The sequence below is a fragment of the Lucilia cuprina genome, chromosome 6 (assembly GCF_022045245.1).
Source record: "Lucilia cuprina isolate Lc7/37 chromosome 6, ASM2204524v1, whole genome shotgun sequence".
In the NCBI taxonomy this organism is placed as follows: domain Eukaryota; kingdom Metazoa; phylum Arthropoda; class Insecta; order Diptera; family Calliphoridae; genus Lucilia; species Lucilia cuprina.
The window spans coordinates 56,254,905-56,278,404 of record NC_060954.1 but is presented as its reverse complement, the minus strand read 5'-3'; the positions used below and the strand labels follow the sequence as shown (position 1 = coordinate 56,278,404).

General features: G+C 27.3%; 1 protein-coding gene and 1 long non-coding RNA gene across 2 annotated transcripts in view; one reads left to right on the top strand and one right to left on the bottom strand.

Moving 5' to 3' along the window:
* Positions 1–1,119: 1,119 nt before the first annotated feature.
* LOC124420849 lies at positions 1,120–22,951 on the bottom strand. Its single transcript, XR_006941405.1, has 3 exons — positions 22,892–22,951; positions 2,435–2,507; positions 1,120–1,192 (listed from the first exon to the last, which is right to left on the bottom strand). It is a non-coding gene; the product is annotated as an uncharacterized LOC124420849 (long non-coding RNA).
* Positions 5,151–23,500, top strand: part of LOC111681967 (protein Shroom) — a 120,545-nt gene continuing 102,195 nt past the window's right edge. Inside the window, exon 1 of the mRNA XM_046955190.1 lies at positions 5,151–5,322. The gene's annotated coding sequence lies outside the window, so the exon portion shown is untranslated. The remainder of the gene's footprint in view (positions 5,323–23,500) is intronic.

The window sequence follows — 23,500 nt, the reverse complement described above, 5'->3', positions numbered from 1 at the left end:
TCAAATTGTTTAAGTTAACAGCCAACAACAATAGTATTAAAAGCAATAACAACAACTTGATATATACAGTAACGTTCAAAACGTATGTAACTTTTCGTTCTGCGGTAGTCCATTATATTACGGAATGCGTTAAATGGATTGGATTTAATATGGCGCCAATTTATCTATCTATCTATCTATCTATCTATCTATCTATCTATCTATCTATCTATCTATCTATCTATCTATCTATCTATCTATCTATCTATCTATCTATCTATCTATCTATCTATCTATCTATCTATCTATCTATCTATCTATCTATCTATCTATCTATCTATCCATCTATCTATCTATCTATCTATCTATCTATCTATCTATCTATTTTCTAAAATATCTAGAACGTTTTAGAATCCAATAGGTACTCAGAACATGAATACATTTTTAATTTGAACTAACTAACTATGTTTCGCACTATACTGTACCGTATGTATTTATATTCAAATATACCTAACGATGACAATGTTTAGATAGAAGATGATGATGGGGGTATCTTGAAGATCAATTCTGTTATTGTTTGTTTACATCTTTTCGTCGTTGTTGTTGCTATTGTAACGAGTGTGATTGTTTTCTTTTCAATGTTGGAATTTAATTAAAGTTGACTCTCTGCCTGTTTGCCTGCAACACTGTTGTAGTTGTTAAGCATACGAAATCAATATGTTTTACTGTTTTTTTTGTTTTTTCTTTAACTTTATTTTTGCAATACTAATTACGAAATAAACATAAAACAAAAACAAAATGTTAGTTAATTGATTGCACATTAAAGAAAAAAAAAACAACGAAGAAAAAGTAACAAAAACAAAAGTATTTATGTACATATTGTGTTTGTTTAGAATAAGTGTTACCATTTGGTTAAGTTTTAAAGGTAGAAATGTTTAAGAAATCTATAGCTCTCTTAATATGAACGTCATGTTGCAATATTATAAAATCTGATTTTTAAATCCCAATTTAAATACACTTGTTAATAAGTATGACACATGATTAGTTAAGAAGCCAACGTTTGTTCATTTTATGTAGAATTGTATGATCCGTAGTTTATTCCTGAAATTTCCATAACATGGTAACACTAGCGACACTTACCTGTAATTACTCGTATTCTATCTAAGCCTGATAACAACAATAAACACAGACACACTGTTTTAACTGAATGTAGCTGAAAAGAAATACAAGAAAAGTAAATAAGAGAATGTTTAATTAATTTAAACTCTTACAGGTATTTTTAAGAGTTTCTGAGAGAAAAAAGAAACAGGTAAGAAAATTAAAAGAAACCAACATGAAATATAAACAAGTGTGACTGGCACTGGGGTTTTTGTAAGAGGTACTAAGTGTTAGTTACTTGCTAACAGAGTTGCCAGATGTAAAGGATATAAAACCTTACACACAAACTAACTAACGAACTAACTAACTAACTAACTAATTAACTAACTAACTAACTAACTAACTAACTAACTAACTTACTAACTAACTAACTAACTAACTAACTAACTAACTAACTAACTAACTAACTAAGTAACTAACTAACTAACTAACTAACTAACTAACTAACTAACTAACTAACTAACTAAATAACTAACTAACTAACTAACTAACTAACTAACTAACTAACTAACTAACTAACTAACTAACTAACTAACTAACTAACTAACTAACTAATTAACTAACTAACTATGTAACTAACTAACTACCTATCTATCTATATATCTATATATCTATATATCTATCTATCTATCTATCTATCTATCTATCTATCTATCTATCTATCTCTCTATCTATCTATCTATCTATCTATCTATCTATCTAGGGGGTATCTTGAAGATCAATTCTGTTATTGTTTGTTTACATCTTTTCGTCGTTGTTGTTGCTATTGTAACGAGTGTGATTGTTTTCTTTTCAATGTTGGAATTTAATTAAAGTTGACTCTCTGCCTGTTTGCCTGCAACACTGTTGTAGTTGTTAAGCATACGAAATCAATATGTTTTACTGTTTTTTTTGTTTTTTCTTTAACTTTATTTTTGCAATACTAATTACGAAATAAACATAAAACAAAAACAAAATGTTAGTTAATTGATTGCACATTAAAGAAAAAAAAAAACAACGAAGAAAAAGTAACAAAAACAAAAGTATTTATGTACATATTGTGTTTGTTTAGAATAAGTGTTACCATTTGGTTAAGTTTTAAAGGTAGAAATGTTTAAGAAATCTATAGCTCTTTAATATGAACGTCATGTTGCAATATTATAAAATCTGATTTTTAAATCCCAATTTAAATACACTTGTTAATAAGTATGACACATGATTAGTTAAGAAGCCAACGTTTGTTCATTTTATGTAGAATTGTATGATCCGTAGTTTATTCCTGAAATTTCCATAACATGGTAACACTAGCGACACTTACCTGTAATTACTCGTATTCTATCTAAGCCTGATAACAACAATAAACACAGACACACTGTTTTAACTGAATGTAGCTGAAAAGAAATACAAGAAAAGTAAATAAGAGAATGTTTAATTAATTTAAACTCTTACAGGTATTTTTAAGAGTTTCTGAGAGAAAAAAGAAACAGGTAAGAAAATTAAAAGAAACCAACATGAAATATAAACAAGTGTGACTGGCACTGGGGTTTTTGTAAGAGGTACTAAGTGTTAGTTACTTGCTAACAGAGTTGCCAGATGTAAAGGATATAAAACCTTACACACAAACTAACTAACGAACTAACTAACTAACTAACTAATTAACTAACTAACTAACTAACTAACTAACTAACTAACTAACTAACTAACTAACTAACTAACTAACTAACTAACTAACTAACTAACTAACTAACTAACTAACTAACTAACTAACTAACTAACTAACTAACTAACTAACTAACTAAACTAACTAAAATAACTAACTAACTAACTAACTAACTAACTAACTAACTAACTAACTAACTAACTAACTAACTAACTAACTAACTAACTAACTAACTAACTAACTAACTAACTAATTAACTAACTTACTAACTTACTAACTAACTAACTAACTAACTAACTAACTAACTAACTAACTAACTAACTAACTAAATAACTAACTAACTAACTAACTAACTAACTAAATAACTAACTAACTAACTAACTAACTAACTAACTAACTAACTAACTAACTAACTAACTAACTAACTAACTAACTAACTAATTAACTAACTAACTATGTAACTAACTAACTACCTATCTATCTATATATCTATATATCTATATATCTATCTATCTATCTATCTATCTATCTATCTATCTATCTATCTATCTCTCTATCTATCTATCTATCTATCTATCTATCTATCTATCTATCTATCTATCTATCTATCTATCTATCTATCTATCTATCTATCTATTTATCTATTTATCTATTTATCTATTTATCTATTTATCTATCTATCTATCTATCTATCTATCTATCTATCTATCTATCTATCTATCTATCTATCTATCTATCTATCTATCTATTTATCTATCTATCTATCTATCTATCTATCTATCTATCTATCTATCTATCTATCTATCTATCTATCTATCTATCTATCTATCTATCTATCTATCTATCTATCTATCTATCTATCTATTATCTATCTATCTATCTATCTATCTATCTATCTATCTATCTATCTATCTATCTATCTATCTATCTATCTATCTATCTATCTATCTATCTATCTATCTATCTATCTATCTATTTATCTATCTATCTATCTATCTATCTATCTATCTATCTATCTATCTATCTATCTATCTATCTATCTATCTATCTATCTATCTATCTATCTATCTATCTATCTATCTATCCATCTATTTATCTATTTATCTATCTATCTATCTATCTATCTATCTATCTATCTATCTATCTATCTATCTATCTATCTATCTATCTATCTATCTATGTTAGTATTTACAACATCTGGCAGCCTTGTTTTCCCTAGGTAGCTGTGTGTTTGGTTGTATAGGTTCAAGTATCTATGTGTAGATTGTCGGTTAAGAAAAAAAAAAGATTTGCAAAAGACTTTTATTGTATCTACTCGTATAAAATTTATGACTCAAACAAGTTAGAAAAAAACAAAAAACACATGGTTTTTGGTCAACAAAGGTGAGCATAAACTTATTTCTTACCTTCTTAAAGTAAAATTTAAGAGTAAACAAAGAGAATAAATTAATAAAACAGAGAGAGAAAGAGCAAAAGTATCTGACAAACAGCGAACATGACAAGAAAAGAAAAAGGTTTTTTCCTCAATATCTGATATTTGTACGTTTAGTCTTAATAATGATCTTATGCAGTTTGGTTTGAGAAGCGTAAGAAAGGCGCGTTTTTAACGAAAAGTTTCTGAAAAAAACAACAATAAAACGTTTTTTTTTATATGAAATAAACGCGCGTGTGTGTGTGTGTGAGTAAAATTCAGCCAGTCGTCGTCAGTCTTATTATTATCATCTGCATTTTTTCATTATTATACAATTTTTTTTTGTTATTAATATATATCTTGACTGTTGGATTTTATATAAAAATTTTCGATTTTCGGTATCTGCAAATATACATACATACGTACATACATACATATGCAATTGCAATACTTTTATTTTGTTTAATAACAAACAAATTCGGTCGTTGTTTTTTTGGATGGTATCAAGCGCGGAAATTCGGTTTTAAATTGAAGACGATTTGAATTAAAAAAAATCGCGTGTGTTGTTTAAAATTTAAAACAAATTTTAATGCAAAGCAGCTGCAGCAGCAGCAACAAGAAATGTTTTAAAGAATTGTGAAAGAAATTTTTATAATAAAAATTACAAAAAAAAAAACTTTAAATAAAACTGCAGCATTACAAAACAAAAATCAAATACAAAAAAAAATTAAAACAATTCTTTTTTTATGAATAATCATTTATTTTTAAAGTGAGTTTTGAGTGAAAATTTAAAAAGAATTTCAAAATAGTCATAAGCATAATGATGATGTAAATTTTTAAAAAAATATTGAAAATAATTTCAAAATAATATTTAAATGGCAAAGAAATATTTAAAAAAAAATTAAATGAAAAATAAATTATTGAAAAAATAAAACAAAAAGTTTTTAAAATATTAATGTGTTTCTTAGAAAAATATCAAAAAGAAATAATACAAATATTATAAATTATTAAAATAATTAAATATAATACTCTTAACGGATTAAAACCCAAGTTTTGAAATTTCAAACATTTTAGTGAACAGTTTTAAAGCTGCTAACAAATTGGATAATACGTTTTTTTCTGAATTCATCTGCAAGTAAGTTTAACATTAAAAAATTTACATTTCTTATATTTGAAATCTGTAGCTAACGTAGAAAAATATCTTAATTAATGTTAATTATATGGGGGGGTCGAGTTTTATGGTCAACATTGTGTTGCGTTTCATGCTTCACTTAATATGAACTTGAAAAAGGTGTTGTGTAGTAAAACATATGTAAATTTCTGGGAATACATTGATTTTTTTTAAATTTTTAGTTAAATAAAAAGTTTTCCTTATAAACATGTTGCTAGCAACATGTTGTTTTTTATGACTATAGATCACTTAATAGTCTATAGTCGAGAAAATAGATCAGTCTATAGTCGAGACTATAAATCAGTCTATAGTCGAGACTATAAATCAATCTAAAGTCGAGACTATAGATCAGTCTATAGTGGAGACTAAAGATCAGTCTAAAGGTGTGTCTATAGATCATTCTATAGTCGAGACTATTTCTATTTTATAAAAACAATAAAATAATTTTCTACTTTAAAGTTTAATGTTTTGATAACGAAATGTCTTTCAGCACTTTTTTAAATTGTTTAATGTTGCCGGCAACATGTTGCCATTAAGAAATATATAAATAAAATATTTGCTATTATTCATATTAATTAAAAAAATATCTAATGTTAATAAAACAATGTTAAGTACATGTTTACAAACATACATAATATAAAAATGTACTTCTAAATGTTGCAAGCAACATGTTGTTTCATGAAAAGTAAATAAAAGATTTTCTTTTTTATTAAAATAATAAAAGTTTAATCTGCAAAAAATTGGACAACGAAATGTTTTTCAACTCTTTTGTTTATTACTTAATGTTCCTGGCAACATGTTGCTATTAAGAAACATAAATAAAATATTTTCTATTTTCCATATTAATTAAAAGAAAATTCAAATTTACAAAGTTTGTCAAAAAATAAAAAAATTCTGTTACATGTTGCCAGCAACATGTTGCGGTTCATGAAAAGCAATTAATTTAGAGTCAAAATTATTTCCATGAAATTTTCATAATTTCAAATTTTCAAAAATTACTTAAAACTTTGTGTTTTTGATTTTGTCTATTTTACATCAAGTTTTAAGTTAATTTTTAGAATCTTATTGCGAGCAACATGTTGCCATATTAAATATATTATAATAAACATAGTTGTTGTGTCAGAAACATTGTTTTTTATTTTAATTTTAACTGTAATGGTGCCTAGAAAAACTTATAGTTAAATTAACAAAATAATATTGCAAGAATTTATAGCAACATGTTGCTAGCAATGCTATAAACATAGTTATTGTGTCAGCAACATTGTTTTTTTTATTTTTAACTGTTATGGTGCCTAATGAGAACTACAAGTGAAATTATCAAAAAGAAAAGTGCAAAAATGTTAAGCAACATGTTGCTAGCAATGAAATAAACATAGTTATTTTGTCAGCAACATTTTATATCTTAACTTTTATGGTGCCTAAAAGGAACTACTAATGAAATTATCAATAGAAAAGTGCAAAAATTTTAAGCAACATGTTGCTAGCAATGTAATAAACATAGTTATTGTGTCAGCAACATTTTATATTTTAACTGTTATGATGCCTAATAAGAATTACTGGTGAAATTATCAATAGAAAAGTGCAAAAGTTTTAAGCAACAAAAATTTTAATAATTAAACCTAAAGCAACATGTTGCTAGTCAAGTTTTAAAATCACTAAGAGTTTTGCTTTAGTTTGCAAAAAATTAAATTTTGAAAATATTTCTTTAAAAATTAAAAACAAAATCTGATTTCTATTGCCATTTTAATTTTACTTTCAAAGACCTTTATGGCACCAAAAGACTAAGAGCATTTGCTGCATCTGTAGTAAAAGACTAAAATCAAAGTTTGTTTTTTTATAAAAATCGACAAAACATTATTTCGTCAATCTTAACTAAAAATAAATTTTAAAATTTGCATTCTAAATGCAATTACAATTTATTTATAAATTTAGCAGAGAAAACACCATATGTGTAATTAAACGATTAGCCAGATATGAACACATGGACAGAAAAGAGATCGGGGTTATATAGACACAAGTTAAAAGATAAACAAAAAATTCTTATACTTAAGGGGAAAAATCTGATGAATTTATAAGGTTTATGAGAGAAAACCTTTGTCGTATGATATTTAAATTTATAAAAACGTAAAAAATTTGGCAAATATCTAAAAAAAAATTGTGAGGAAAACAAAAGTTTATATAAAAAGCTATAGGTTTTCCTAAATTAGTTATTTTAGTTTTCTTGTTTAAATAAGTTTACTTAAACGTTTTTAGTCTTCCGAATAAGTCACGTCTTAACGAAATTACCATCATTAACTTATCATCACACTGTCACTGAACTGACCAAACATTTTCATTTAATTTCTTAATTAGTTTTTCATAAGGTGTTTGTGGCTCTTTCTGGTTCATCTGGTCACTTAAATGACAGTTAAGTTTTCTTTTTTCACGTTTTACCATTGTTTCAAGTTAGATATCTCTATCAGTCGTAGAGAGATAGAAAAAAAAACAAACGTTTTCAATATTATATAACAACCCGCTAAATAACTGATAGACATTTGGATTAAACTATTTTAGATAAATGTTTTCCGTACTCTCTGCGATACCAAATCAAACAAAGATTTGCAAAATGGTTTTAATTAAAAACAAACAAAAAAAAACCATTTCAGGAAATAACAACAATTTGATTAAGATTTTAAATAAAACTAATTAAAGAAAGACAATCAATTCAATTTAATTAAAATTTTAAGGTTGATAACATCGTTAACATTAATTATTGCTTCAAATAATTTTACATAGTAATTGCTAAGTCAATTTATTTAATAATAATAAAAGATGTAGGTGTTTTTGTATATACAAAAAATTTTAAAAATTATATTAAATTTCATAATTCAAAATCTTATCATCAATGTCTGCAACATGTTGCTAAGCTAAAATCAAACTCTTTAAACTATAGAATCTAAGCTCTCTTGTTTTCAATTACTAAAAAAAATATTGCGAACCTATATTTTAAGGAAATCAGATTTAATTTATAATAATTAAAACCAAGACTGAAAGAAACACCACAAAATTTACTAGACACATGTTTATAAACATAAAAATGTTTTTAGTCAATAGACAGAAGAATGGTGTTAGCAGAATATAGACAGCCATTATAGAAAACAACTTAATTTTTCAAAATTATACTTAACATGTTCATCTTAAGCAACATGTTGCTTGAAAAAATATTTTACAAACAAAACATATTTTTTAAGAAACATGTTGCGAAATCGTTTTTGTAGCATAGTTTGAAAGTTTTAGTTCAGTTCAAGTTCATTTCTAAATCAGTTCTAGTTCAGTTTTAGTTCAGTTCTAGTTCAGTTCTAGTTCAGTTCTAGTTCAGTTCTAGTTCAGTTCTAGTTCTGTTCTAGTTCTGTTCTAGTTCTGTTCTAGTTCTGTTCTAGTTCTGTTCTAGTTCTGTTCTAGTTCTGTTCTAGTTGTGTTCTAGTTGTGTTCTAGTTCTGTTCTAGTTCTGTTCTAGTTCTGTTCTAGTTCAGTTCTAGTTCTGTTCTGGTTCTGTTCTAATTCTGTTATAGTTCTGTTCTAGTTCTGTTCTAGTTTTTTTCTAGTTCTGTTCTAGTTCTGTTCTAGTTTTTTTCTAGTTCTGTTCTAGTTCTGTTCTAGTTCTGTTATAGTTGAGTTCTAGTTTTGTTATAGTTCAGTTATAGCAATGTTTTAGTTTTATTACATGCCCAACTGAAGGTCAAAGTGCAAGAAATGTTGCCAACAAAAACTCTTAAGTTTTCATGAAAAATTAAAAACAAATCTAAAAATAATTCTCAAACTCATTTAAGTCTTAGTAAAATAATTACTAGCAACATGTTGCCAAGAGATACTAATTAAAATTTATAAATAATTTCCTAATAAAATTAAAACTTTAAATACACATAAGGACCAGCTTCCAGTCCAAACTTAAAGTTAAAGCAAAAAATTATGCGTTTTTTTTTTTTGCTGTGTTAAAGTTAAACAAGATTTATTGACTTGTCTTGCCAGATAAAATAATTCCTAAACCAGAATATTAAAATTTCACATTTTTTTCAATGAGTAGACAAGAAAATTTGCACAAAAAATAAAAATAACTCCTTTAAATTCTTTTGGTTTGCAATAAAAATAAAAAATAAAAATTAACATACGTAGTGTGGCTTTTTAGTTAAAATTCTTTAGCTCATTAGGGTTCAATGATTACAACTCTGTTTACATTTACGTACTTGTATTGCATGCAACATTAAAGTATGTATATATGCAACAATTTTTAAGACTCCTTCCTATCTAACAGCCAGTCAGCCAACCAACTAACTTTTAATGCTGCCAAGTCATGATCATCATCATCATCATCATCGTCGTGGTAGTCGTCGTCATTGTCCTCATCTTTTACTCCATTAACATCTGCTCTGTACATAGCTTAATGTTGTGGTTGTTGTTGCTGTTGTTGTTGCTGATATTGCTATTTTCTACTCCTCCAATTTCTCAAGACTTAAATTGTACAACTTTGTTGTTGTCGTAGTTGTTGCTGTTGTTAGTATCTATTTTCAACTCTAACAATAAGATGTTGTTGTAGAAACAAAAAAATTTATATATTTAAGAAAGAAAAAAAATTGTATCTTACCACAATAACAACAACAGAAAGTCATGCGAATCTATCTTTTAAGGAAAGAAAACAGCAATAACAACAAACTTACATTGGGTTCTTTTTCTTTATAACGAATAAATAAAAAAAGGAAAGAAAGACTGACTGAAAGAAAAACAACAACAATGACTAGATACATGTTTATAAACTTAAAAACCGGATTGTTTATACCGCATAGACAAACAGACGGACGGACGAACGTAGCGAGAGAGATAGACAGACGGACATTATCGTATCTGAAAACAACTTCAACTTGACAATCCCTGAGTAAACAAGTTTGCCTCAAGCTGTTTTTTTTTCTTTTCTTAAACATTTCTGTTTCATCATGGTAGTGTGTTGCTTGCTGCTGCTGGTGGTAGTGCTGGTGTTGCTGGTGAAGTTGGTTGCTGGTATTAGTCGATCTTGGTACCCATGGAAGTAGTATAGAGCAATATTGTGGCTGTTTTTGTTGCATTAATAGACCAGTTGTCAGTCGTCCAACAGTGCCAATACACCATCAAGATGCAATAAATACATATACATACATATGTATGCAAGTATGTATGTGTATGATTCCAAATGGTAAACCAAACTTTAAAATTGCATACACTATTCTATCTATTGTAAACTGTTGAATTTCTACAAAAATGAAAAGAACTTTTTTTTTTTGAGAAAACTCAAGACACCCATTTCTAGTTTTCTTCTTGAAAATGTTTCTTTCCATTTATTTTTTCTTATTGTGTAGTGTCTCTGTATGAGTTTATTCGTGTGGCTTATAGAGAGAACAGTTTGTGCCAGTCTATTTTTATGTTTGGAAACTTCTATTTTTTGTAACTTTTTTTTTTGCCTAGATGAGGCTGTCTTTAAGGTTTGGGTTAGAGTACAATGACATATTCATGCTGGCCAAGTTGTATCTATCTCTAGTTTTGTGGCTTAAAGTTTTACTTTATATACATATATGTATGTGTTCATAGATATAGTTTTGAATGGGGTTTACGTGGGGTGCTTGAAGTTATGTGTATATTATTAACACTTTTTATTTCTCATTAAATAATTACAAAAAAAAAAAAAAAAACTTAGTTAATATTGTAAAATTTGAAAAGATATGTGAAAATATGGCAAAGAATACAGTAGAAGAATTATAGTTAGCAACATGTTGCTGAAAATAATTAAAATTTAAATCTAAAGTTATATATATTCCAAATCCCTAAAACACATTTATAAGCAACATTCTTTACAAAACTTAAACAACGTTCGCACGACAATTGGATCTCCGCTCTGGAACGAACCGATTATCAATCGAACAAAGATTGTCGACTCAGCAACAGCTGTATCAACCGGAAGTTTTTACCCCAGGGAAGAACATCCAGTTTCAGCCAATATATAGCAACAACAAAAAAAATCCTGTTATCAACATGTTGAGAAAAAATAAAGAAGTTGTAGATAAGTTTTAGTTAAAATAGAGTTTAGTTCTATTTCAGTTCTTGTTCAGTTCTAGTTTAGTTCTAGTTCAGTTCTAGTTCAGTTCTAGTTCAGTTCTAGTTCAGTTCTAGTTCAGTTCTAGTTTAGTTCTAGTTCAGTTCTAGTTCAGTTCTAGTTCAGTTCTAGTTCAGTTCTAGTTCAGTTCTAGTTCAGTTCTAGTTCAGTTCTAGTTCAGTTCTAGTTCACTTCTAGTTCAGTTCTAGTTCAGTTTTAGGTTAGTTCTAGTTCAGTTATAGTTTAGTTCAGTGCTATTTCAGTTTATCTAATAAAACCATATTAACACAATAATCAACATAACATTCTTTGAGTTTTAGAGCAGTTGTTGCTGGCATCTTGTTGCAACTCAGTTAATTAAAGTTTTTGAAGAAAAAAATATTTTTTTTAATAAAATCGTAATTAGTAGGAGTTTAAAGCCAACAATAGTGTCTTAATATGAATACAAACTAAGTAATTAAACAATTTGTTCATATTGTTACCCACAAACCATATTGCATAAATCTAATGCTAAAGACCTGGCCTCACCCTGCCAAATTGGTTGTAATTATAGTTAAAATTTCTAACAAATAAGGAAGTTTGAGATTGTAAATTGCCTCATGGACAAATTAATTGTCATTTATTATTAAAATTAATATGAAATATATAAGTATATACATATGTATATATCTTGGTTTTAAACTATTTTAAAACAATTATTCATAATTTTTTTTCTTTCATTTAATAATAACAATTCAATAAATCACAAATTAAATCCCAAAAAAATGTAGACCAAATAAAAATTCAGGCAAAATGTTGTTAGCAGAAATGGCTTAATGTTAATAAAAATTATTTATTTTATTTAAAATATTATTATGATTGTTATTGTTGCTTAAAAATATGTATAAATATGATTAAAAGCAAAAGTATGCGTCATTTACTACATTATGGTTCGTTGGTTGGTTAAATTTATTTTTTGTTTTAATTTTTGCTTTTTTTTTTTTTTTTGTTTTTACTCTTTAGTTTAAATTATGGTTTTCGAACAATTTCTTAACATGTTTTCTACATTATTATGTTTTTAATTTGTTAACGATCAATATTTGTGTTGTTTTTTCTCTTTATTATTATTTTATATTATTATTACATTTTTATTTCGTATTTTATTTTGCTACCAATGGTATTGAACTAAATTAATGTATGGGGATATCAGGCCAGTTAGTCGTCCGTCCGTCAGTCACTCACAATGTTAATGTGTTGGGCATAAAGACAACAAAACAAAAATAATTATGTTTTATAAAGCTCTACGTTACCAAAGTCCAAAAGAGCCTTTTGAAAACAAAAATGTATGTATGACAAAAATAAATAGTATTTAATGTATTGATCGAGTCATGTAACTATGAGTGACTGACGATTTATGGATTTTTATTTTTTGGTTTTTTGCATTTGTCGTCATTGAACATTTTGAATCATATAGCAAAATTTAACAAAATTTATATGTATAAACTACAATATGTTTATAAATATGCACAGTTGTAACAAAGTTAAAATCCACATTGTAGATACATTTATACATAAAAAGCTATATACATATGTGAATAGATAGATAAATAAATACAAACTTGTAGATACTTTTGAATACATACATATTTATTTAACAGAGCTTTGAATTAGCGTTACTTTTGGTTTTACTTATTTTTTTACAATTCATTTTTGCATTCCATTAAGATTACATCAGCGGGCACTTAGCACTGTGATGTGATTTGAATCTTTTGTGCGTATCGTTAGAATTGAACTAGAACAGAGCTAGAACTTAACTAGAACTGAACAAGAACTGAACAAGAATTGAACTAGAACCAAACTACAACAGAACTACAATTGAACTAAAACTGAACTAGAATTGAACTACAATTGAACTACAACTGAACTACAATTGAACTAAAACTGAACTAGAATTGAACTACATTTGAACTACAACTAAACTAGAACTGTACTACAACTGAACTACAACTGAACAACAATTGAACTAGAATTGAACTACAACTGAACTAGAACTACAATTCAACTACAACTGAACTAGAACTGAACTAAACCTGAACTAGAACTGAACTAAAACTGAACTAAAACTGAACTAGAACTAAACTAGAACTGAACTAGAACTGAACTAGAGTTGAACTAGAACTGAACTAGAACTGAACTAGAACTGAACTAGAACTGAACTAGAACTGAACTAGAACTGAACTAGAACTGAACTAGAACTGAACTAGAACTGAACTAGAACTGAACTAGAACTGAACTAGAACTGAACTAGAACTGAACTAGAACTGAACTAGAACTGAACTAGAACTGAACTAGAACTGAACTAGAACTGAACTAGAACTTTTTTTCAATGTCAAATACTATTAAAACGACATAATATTTTTACTCTTAGTATTAATTTTTTTTTGTATATTGATCTCATTCCTTTAATCTCTGTCTTAGATATTGGTTATTTGGTTTGGTTTGTTTTGGCTGTCTGTCCGTCCATTTATTTTCATATTAATGTGGGCATATTGGGCGTGCTTTTTTGATTAGTTGGCTCTTGTGCTGTTATTGTTGTTGTGGTTTGTTTTTGTTGCTGTTGTGTATAATCAGTTTTTTTTTAAATCTATGGAATGCAGAAAGGTGGTAATTAATGCAGAGTTGTTTGCAGTTCCAGCCAAGTTACAACAACAACAACAAAAAACATACATTCATATAACAAAACTATATTGTGGTTTAATTTTTTAATTTTTTCTTTTTCAAAATCTTGTTGATTTGTGATATTTTGATTTTTATTTTTGCTGTTTGTTGTTGTTTAATATAAAGTCTGGTTTCTTTTTTTTCAAATCAATTTATTAGAGTGCGTAATGTTAACAAACTGTCAAGAGTTGTTGTTGTTATTTTATTTTGAATTTATTTATTTATATTTTATTCACTTTGAAAATTATTTCATGCACATTCTTCAACACCTTGTTGTTATGGCAAACAACAGCAGCAACGTTGTTGGGGCCAACTGGCAAGCAACAACAGGCTGCTGCATACTTTAGCAAGTGTGCGTAGTACCAGTATTTTAAGTTGGTTGTCGTTATTTTGTTGTTGTTGCTGCTTTTTTTTATTATTTAGCCAGTTTGGTTTCATTAAATTTCTTATTTTATTTACTTTTTGTTGTTGTTGTTGTTTTTGCTAAATGAAATAAATTACGTTATTTACATAACATTGACCCTTTACCAGTGAACGCACATATGGAAGTAATTTATGTTGATAAACTATGATCACGACTCAACAAGAAAATAAAACAAGAAAATGAAACAGGTTTTTTTGGCTTTTATTTGGAAAATAAATAATTTATATTTGAACACATATAGTAACAACTAAGAAATGTGTTGTTGCTAACATTTAACTTAAAACAAAAGTTTTAAGTTTTATGCTTTTCTTTTCTGGTTTTTAAGTTTTAATTAAACAAAATTCTAATGAATACTGACAACACGCAGCACAGATTACATTCCCCCTCAACACCAAACACTTATAACTTATTTGCTGTGAGCATTTTGCGTTGTTGGCGTATGAATTATAATGTGTCTGTGAATCATTTAAACTAATTTAAATGAATTCTATACACAACTAGTTCTGAGATGTCTAATTGAATTTAAAGTTAAATTATTTTGTATTGCAAATGCATCGGGATGAGTAAATCAGGGTAATAAAAGCAAATAAAGAGAATTTAATTTTTTTTAATGTTACTGTTAATTAAAATTTAATAAAAATATTTGCAAAATGTTGTAGTTTATTGAAATGATTTCACTATTAACAAGTCAGAGTTCTTTTAAGTTGTATTAGCAAAAGAAAGAAATAATAACTGTTGTACCCTGTATTACCCAAATATAACTGCATTATCCCATTGTTTCTGGTTTTATGCTTGTTGAGAAAATTTTCCGAGGTTGTCTTAGATTTTTGCTTATAGCTTAGTTATTTATGGATTGATTTTGCTGATTTTCAATAGAAAACTTTTTGAATACTTGTCTAATAGAATTATTAAAGATTTTGATCCCGAAAATATCTAGAGTTTTCAGAAAATTGATTTTAAGAGACAGACAGACGGACATGAAATAATCGATCATTTAGCCAAAAATTTTTTTATCAAATTAAAAATTCTTCACCAAAATAAAATTCGACAAAAAAATCGATCATACATCATCTTTGATCTTACTACAACATTACGATCTTTTAGTTCAAAAACCCGATCTTACAACAAAATTCGATAAAAAAACGATAATTCAGCAAAAACTTACTTTTTCTACAAAATCGACGGTTTAAATCGGCGGCGGCTGGCCGCTTTCGGCTCAAAAGCTAAGCCGGCTTAAACATAGCCGCTGATAAAGATTGGAATCGCTCATGTATTAGAGACAATAATATCATCAATTTGAACGGAGTTGCCACCAGTTGAAATTCTTATGAAAAATTGAAAAGAGTTGCCACACAATACTGTGCTAATATTAAAATAGTGAAAACTACTATAGAGACTTATATAGAGACAGGTTTCTATGTAACAGATTATTATATAGAGATCTTTCAATATAATAAACGCATATAGAGACAATTTCTGAAGAAAAAGTTAAATTGAGCCGAGAATTTAGCCGCCGTAGATATTTTCTATAATAATATAAATGGTTGCGCCGCCGACCATTTGGCATCGGCCTGTATCTTTTATCCAACTTTGATCCATCGACAATATAATGATATTTTAGTAAAATAATCGATTGTTTAACAAAATAACGAACGTTTTGTTAAAATTCGATCTTTCAACAAAAATTTATTGAAAAAAATGTCATATAGCAACAAATTAATTTTTTTAAAGAATTTTAGTTAAAAAACGATCTTCCTGATCAAAATCGATCATTAAGTCAAAGATAGATTTTTTTACAACATTACGATATTTTAGTTAAAAACCACTCTTTCAACAAAATAAGGATCTTTTATTTTTCGTCCTAAAATCGATCATTAACTTAAAAATCAATCTTTTTGCAAGATCACAGTCTTTTAGTTAAAAACAGATCTTTGAATAAATTTCAATTTTAAAACAATGATCCTTCAGCGAACTGAACTAGAACTGTACTAGAACTGAACTAGAACTGAACCAGAACTGAACTAGAACTGAACTAGAACTGAACTAGAACTGAACTAGAACTGAACTAGAACTGAACTAGAATTGAACTAGAACTGAACTAGAACTGAACTATAACTGAACTAGAACTGAACTAGAACTGAACTAGAACTGAACTAGAACTGAACTAGAACTGAACTACAACTGAACCAGAACTGAACTAGAGCTGAACTAGAACTGAACTAGAACTGAACTAGAACTGAACTAGAACTAGAATTTAATTCTCCCGAAAATTCATCTTAAACGAATTTTAGAAACCGACCTTTTCATCAAATATATTAATCTTACAAATGATCGACAAAAACTTATAGATCAGCTAAAAATTGATGTTTTACATCATAATGATATTTTAGCTTAAAACCGATCTTTCACTAAATAACATGATCCTGCGATCTTTCCTGAAAACAAAATTGATATTTTTAACGATCGATAAATAGGCATAAAAATGTTTCTAAAACTTTAAGATAAAGTTAAATTTAAATTCAATTGTTCATATAAATGTTAGACAAATAAAATAGATCTACAACAAAATGTATATTTAATGAAATTCCTAGATCTCTTGGAAGATCAACAAAATAGATCATTTATCATAAATAACATAAAATCATTAAATCAAAAGAAAAAATGTTTTATCAAAAATTACCGATATTTCGATCAGTTATCGTCGTTCTTTCATCCAAAATCGATCTAAACTCAAAAGATCGTTAATACATTAAAAAATACAAAAATGTACATATTTCCATAAAAAAGGCTGAATATTTAAAGAGATCGATTTCTTAATGATCAAAAACTATTTATTATTTTATGGCAAAACTTACTTTTTTGTTAAATGTTTTTTAAATTTAATAAATCCTTAACATTGTATAATAATTAATGTTAAACTCGTATAATAAATATGTATAAATAAGCTACACCTACTCTCAATAACTTAACATAAATATGTCTCTCATAAATATTGTCATGATGACATGACAGACAATATAATAAATTCTAAACATAAAATTGCATTTTAAATCATGGTCATAGATAAAATAAATTATAATCTTAATAAAATGACTTTATATCAATTACCATTAATTACAAAAAAAAAAAAAAACATTTGAGAAACTCTGACTCTAACTTTTTCCACTTTTAATACATATTTATTTTCAAACTAATGTGCCATTAATTTTTTATATTTTATTTCAATTTTTTTCATTTTTTTCTTTCAAACAACGACGACGACCTTGTCATTTTATTATTTAAACAGTTGTTGTGATATTTTGTATTTTGCTTAACTTTATTTTTTCTCTCTATCTTGTATCTAGTATCTTTTATTTTTCTACGTGTAGTGTTTCATCTTAAATAAATAGATAGAAAAAATTCCTTAATAAAGTTTTGAAAAAACAAAAAAAAAAACAATAACATAAAACACTCTTATAAGCTACATATTAAACCTGAAGAAAAATTATCTTTTCATTTTTTTTTAATACTAGTTGTAAAAATTTTGTTTTAGTCGTATCTTATCACAACTCCCTGATTTTTTTTCATACTCTTAAGTAAATAAATTTATCGTTTTAGCAAAAATATGCCAGAAGAAACAATAATATAACAACAATAATAAGTATTTTTACAGATATTCATTAAAAAAAAAAAAACGTTTATTTTTTTTTCTTTTAAAAGCCTACAAAATATAATATAGATCGTGTACTTGACAGATTGTCTTTTATGACAAATAGTATTTAAAGAATTTTGTAGACATTTTAAATGAAAAATTTTAAAATGCTAACACTTTTAAACTAATTTTTAAAGAAATTAAATTCAAATAAAAAAATTATTAAATTTTAAACTCTAACCTATAAATGTGTGAGATTTTCATTAAAAAATCGTTCATTCAATAATCTTCAAAAAAAAAAAATCGATCTCAAGTTAAAAAAAATCGAAGAAGATTCTTTGTACATAGAAATCCCTTAACATTACAACTTCGATCTTTCTTTAAAATCATAAAATGTTACAACAGTTCTAATTGAGTTCTGGTTTAGTTTTAGTTCAGTTCTAATTCAGTTCAGTTCTAGTTCAGTTGTAGTTCAGTTCTAGTTCAGTTCTAGTTCAGTTCTAGTTCAGTTCTAGTTCAGTTCTAGTTCAGTTCTAGTTCAGTTCTAGTTCAGTTCTAGTTCAGTTCTAGTTCAGTTCTAGTTCAGTTCTAGTTTTAGTTTAGTTCTAGTTCAGTTCTAGTTCTAGTTCAGTTCTAGTTCAGTTCTAGTTCAGTTCTAGTTCAAAATCAAGATCATTCATGTTCAAAAGATCTTTAGGAAGAAATCTCTTTTAGCATTAACTGATGAATCAAGGAAAGTTCGAACATGCAAGAAGATCCATTTCTATAAAAGTTCGATTTTGCAATAAACTTTGATCTTTTATAAAAACATTTCCAATGTCAATCTTTATGACAAAATTTTATATTTTTTAGCTAAAATATTATTTTTCAACAAAAAAGTTAATTGATCTTTAAGAATAAGTTTAAACTCTAGGACTTTATAAAAACCTGTTAATTATTAGTTGCTTTAAATTTTAAAACGCTAAAATAATTGACACTTTTTCACTTAATTTTTAAACTAACCTTAATAATTTTTTAATTATTTCTTGAAAACAAATAATAAACATAGTTTATGGCTCAACATAATTTTTTTTTTTAAATAAAAGTAAAAATAATAAAAACTAAAAATCAAGACAGGTAGTCAAGACTGGGAGACAAGTGTAGGGTCTGGTCTTAAAAATATAATTGAAAATTTGGCTTTTGTTACAAAAAATAAAATGACAGATTTATATGACACTTAATAATTTTTAAAGAAAAAATAAACAATGACCACAAAATTTAACATTGAAACGGAAAAAGAAGAACAACCCAAAGAGAGAAAGAGAGAGAGAGAAACGGAAATTTACTTGATATTTTAAACGTTTCATTACTTTTGAGGTTTAAAAAAACCAAACAAGTTCAAGTACGTTACTTTTTGTTAAATAATAATAATAAATGTTTTTAAGTAAAAACATTAGCTATTGTTAGAAATTCATAATAAATTGTAAGCAAAGCGAGGAAATAATGACAAAAAATGATAACATTTCCTTAGAACTAATTGTTTATAACGATTTTAACAAAATAATGAAGAAAAAGATATAACTTTTTCTAGCAAATGCGGATACAAACAAGTGTTTTTTAAGCCATTTTTTTGTTGAAATTTTCATAGTTTTTTGTCAAATGATTTCGCATAATTCTCACGTGACAGACGAGTGAAGCACAAACAAAAAAAAAATAAAAAGAAAAATAATGAATCTTCTTATATTCATACTTTATAAGCTCGTAACTCTTTTTTTACAATGTGGGCTGCGGAAATTTGAAAAAAAAAAAAATAATAATGTTACAAAAAACATACATAGTTAAATTAAATATCAAATAACAACATTGTTGTTGAGTTTTACAGCGACCTACCTATCCGACAACAACAAAGTCTGAGAAATGAGCAAGTTGGTAACATGTTGCTTATATAGCGCAACATGTTGATGAATGTGTGCATATTCACACCAAAAACAAATCACATCAAAATGAATTGTATTTACGACTAAACAAGAAAAAAAATTAAATTATGTACTTGTAACTGCAAAATGACAAAAACAATTATTCATTTAGTTGTAAGAAGAACAAAATTGTAACAGACGAGAAAAATAAGAATAGTTTATTTACTTAGTTTAAAGTAATTTTGTTTAAGTAATAAGAAAAACTCGTACCTGAGTTGTATTTGTATAGCCTACACTTTAACGGTGTAAACAAGTTCTTCAACAACCTTATTATTGATCGTTAAAACCGAATATAAGATCATTGCAATTATATTATGGTTAAAGAGTTATACTTTTCTAATCACCACCCACAAACCTAGTTCAGTTCTATTTAATTTCTAGTTCAGTTCTAATTCAGTTCTAGATCAGTTCCAGTTCAGTTCTAGTTCAGTTCGAGTTCAGTTCTAGTTCAGTTCTAGTTCAGTTCTAGTTCAGTTCTAGTTCAGTTCTAATTCAGTTCTAGTTCAGTTCTAGTTCAGTTCTAGTTCAGTTCTAGTTCTAGTTCAGTTCTAGTTCAGTTCTAGTTCAGTTCTAGTTCAGTTCTAGTTCAGTTCTAGTTCAGTTCTAGTTCAGTTCTAGTTCAGTTCTAGTTCAGTTCTAGTTCAGTTCTAGTTCAGTTCTAGTTCAGTTCTAGTTCAGTTCTAGTTCAGTTCTAGTTCAGTTCTAGTTCAGTTCTAGTTCAGTTCTAGTTCAGTTCTAGTTCAGTTCTAGTTCAGTTCTAGTTCAGTTCTAGTTCAGTTCTAGTTCAGTTCTAGTTCAGTTCTAGTTCAGTTCTAGTTCAGTTCTAGTTCAGTTCTAGTTCAGTTCTAGTTCAGTTCTAGTTCAGTTCTAGTTCAGTTCTAGTTCAGTTCTAGTTCAGTTCTAGTTCAGTTCTAGTTCAGTTCTAGTTCAGTTCCAGTTCAGTTCTAGTTCAGTTCTAGTTCAGTTCTAGTTCAGTTCTAGTTCAGTTCTAGTTCAGTTCTAGTTCAGTTCTAGTTAAGTTCTAGTTCAGTTCTAGTTCAGTTCTAGTTCAGTTCTAGTTCAGTTCTAGTTCAGTTCTAGTTCAGTTCTAGTTCAGTTCTAGTTCAGTTCTAGTTCAGTTCTAGTTCAGTTCTAGTTCAGTTCTAGTTCAGTTCTAGTTCAGTTCTAGTTCAGTTCTAGTTCAGTTCTAGTTCAGTTCTAGTTCAGTTCTAGTTCAGTTCTAGTTCAGTTCTAGTTCAATTCTAGCTCAGTTTTAGTTCAGTTCTAGCTCAGTTCTAGTTCAGTTCTAGTTCAGTTCTATTTCAGTTCTAGTTCAGTTCAAGTTCTGTTCTAGTTCAGTTCTAGTTCAGTTCTAGTTCAGTTCTAGTTCAGTTCTAGTTCAGTTCTAGTTCAGTTCTAGTTCAGTTCTAGTTCAGTTCTAGTTCAGTTCTAGTTCAGTTCTAGTTCAGTTCTAGTTCAGTTCTAGTTCAGTTCTAGTTCAGTTCTAGTTCAGTTCTAGTTCAGTTCTAGTTCAGTTCTAGTTCAGTTCTAGTTCAGTTCTAGTTCAGTTCTAGTTCAGTTCTAGTTCAGTTCTAGTTCAGTTCTAGTTCAGTTCTAGTTCAGTTCTAGTTCAGTTCTAGTTCAGTTCTAGTTCAGTTCTAGTTCAATAACTGACTTGATTCGTCCTTGGCCTAAAAAGGTGACTAGTTCCTTTAGAGCGGAATCCATGTGTTGCCAATGCTTTAGTTGTAGTTTTTTAAACATCAGTGTCACCCTAATGTACATATTTTCTATATCGTAAATATTTGTAGGCCTATTTAGACAAAGAAGGTATAAGTTCGACTAAAAACAATAGAAAAACTTTTATGTTTCTTTTTGTTTTAGATTTTTTTCCTTATTTCTATAAAACATTTCTTTTGTTTACTTTAGTTATATTTTTAACAAAAACAAAAATAATGTACTTTTTTTTGTTGTTCTTAAGATAATAAGTGAATGTTTTGTTGTGAAATATTACGAAAAAAATAAGAAGAAAACTGAAATTAAATAATTCATACAAGTGACAAGTACTCGTGGACGTTAAGTTATGTGGTTGTGATTGTGTTTTTGTTTAGACAGCAAGTAAAAACCCAAGCAGAGATTCTTAAATATATATTTTTATGAATATATTGAAATGTATGGAAAGTTTTGGTTTTCATACATAATCCAGGTATTCTAAGAAATATGTTAGTGACAAAAATTTATTATGTCATTCAAAAAAAAAAAATACAGTGTCAAAATAAAACATAGGTCAGGTTACAGGCCCAAAAGTATACAATTACTTCCACAATGTAACACAAATGTGTAAAAGTAGTTTCAGTTGGATACCTTTAAACTTGTATACATTTCCTCTTCCACCTTAAATGTTCTTCAGTTTATTCTGACACACTATTCCAAATTCCCAGCCAATTCAAATTTCATTATTTAAGACCAAAAAAAATTAACAGCCATTAAGTACAGGAAATAGCCTCCAAAAACTATAAGAAACCTGTCACAATTTTTGTTTAATAATTTCATATGTGAGTGCAGCTAACAAGCAACAAGTTGTTGCAACAAGTTCCACATAATTTTCATTTTGCTGTCTGTAACCAAAACTAACAATATGAGGGTTTTTCAACGACTTCTGTTTAATAAAAAAATTACTTTTTTTTTGGGAATACGCCTAAATACTGTTTTTGTACTCAATATGAAATCTTAATTTAATTTTTTTTTACCTTCTATAGTTTTATTCAACTCTCAAGAAGACGAATTGCCAATGAAATGCATGTCAGACTGAAAATAATAAATATATATATTAAAACTAAATTGTATTCGTACACACCTTTTGGGAACCGAAAAAAAAATATCGCATAAATTTGCTAATAAATCGTTATAAACAAAAATATATGAAGTAAACTTGCATGTGAATTTATTAATATATAAAAATAATAAAAGATTTAAATTAAAAGCCATGCGAATAATTGTTAACATATTCGGTTGAAAAAAATTCGGTTTTTAAAAACCTCTTCGATTTCATGTAATATGTTAATATTTTATTAAGAAAATATTTCATTTTATTTCCTTTTATTGGTGGAATCATTTTTAAAATAATAATAATGAAAAATGTGTTTATTTCAATACACTGTACTTTAGATTAGACTAGACTATAGAATATACTATAGACTAAACTATAGAATAGACTACACTATAGAATAGACTACACTAGACAATACATAGACTAGACTATAGACTAGACTGTAGACTAGACTATAGACTAGACTATAGACTAGACTATAGACTAGACTATAGACTAGACTATAGACTAGACTATAGACTAGACTATA